This window comes from Molossus molossus, unplaced genomic scaffold, assembly GCF_014108415.1.
Source record: "Molossus molossus isolate mMolMol1 unplaced genomic scaffold, mMolMol1.p scaffold_m16_p_13, whole genome shotgun sequence".
In the NCBI taxonomy this organism is placed as follows: Eukaryota; Metazoa; Chordata; class Mammalia; order Chiroptera; family Molossidae; genus Molossus; species Molossus molossus.
The window spans coordinates 43,051,985-43,052,840 of NW_023425348.1; the positions used below are offsets into that span (position 1 = coordinate 43,051,985).

The window sequence follows — 856 nt, forward strand, 5'->3', positions numbered from 1 at the left end:
TCTATCCACAACAATTCATATTGCTTTCACATGCAAAACATACTCATTCCTTCCCCTAAAACTCTCCAAAGTATCAGGAATCACTTGAAGGCTCAAAGTATTTTCCCATTATAACAACAGGCTTGGGCTACTAAGAGGCTAAAGAGATTGCAGTCATACTATGAGATTCTATTTATATAAAGTTCAAAAGCAGTCAAAAACTATAGTGAGCCCTGGCCAGTGTGGCTCAGTTGGAGTGTCATCCCATGTGCTGAAAAGTTGCTGGTTTGATTCCCGGTCAGGGCACACATACCAAGTTTTCGGGTTCGATCCCTGGTAGGGGCATGTACAGGAGGGTACCAATCAGTGTTTCTCACATACCTTTCTCTCTCTCAAATCAGTAAAACATATTTTCGGGTGAGAATAGAAAATTAAAAATACTAAGCTTTGCGCAGTTGGCAGTATTGTAGCCAATGAAGTTTATCCGAGGTGCGATTATAGCTAATTGGGAAAAAAAACTAATGATAGAACTCTGAATAGTAAATACCTTTAGGGAAGCAACTATTTGAATGGAGCATGTAGGAACCTACTAGGGTGCTTGAAATGTTCTATATCTTGATCTGGGTAGGAGTTATATAAATAGATATGCATATGTAAAAGTTTATCAAGCTGTACATATAAGATTGTGTTCTTTATGTAAGGTATGCCTCAGTAAAAAGTAAAAAGGTGCTACAGTGGTGGACACATACAGTAAACACATTTCAAAACCCATAGAATGAACAACACTAAGAGAACCCTAGTATAAATTACAGACTTTGGGTGATAATGATATGTTATGTAGGTTCATCAGTTGTAATAAATGTAGCACTCTGGTGTG

General features: G+C 37.6%; 1 pseudogene; it reads left to right on the forward strand.

Moving 5' to 3' along the window:
* Positions 1–422: 422 nt before the first annotated feature.
* On the forward strand, positions 423–588 carry LOC118629216 (annotated as a pseudogene).
* The last annotated feature ends 268 nt before the right edge of the window (positions 589–856 follow it).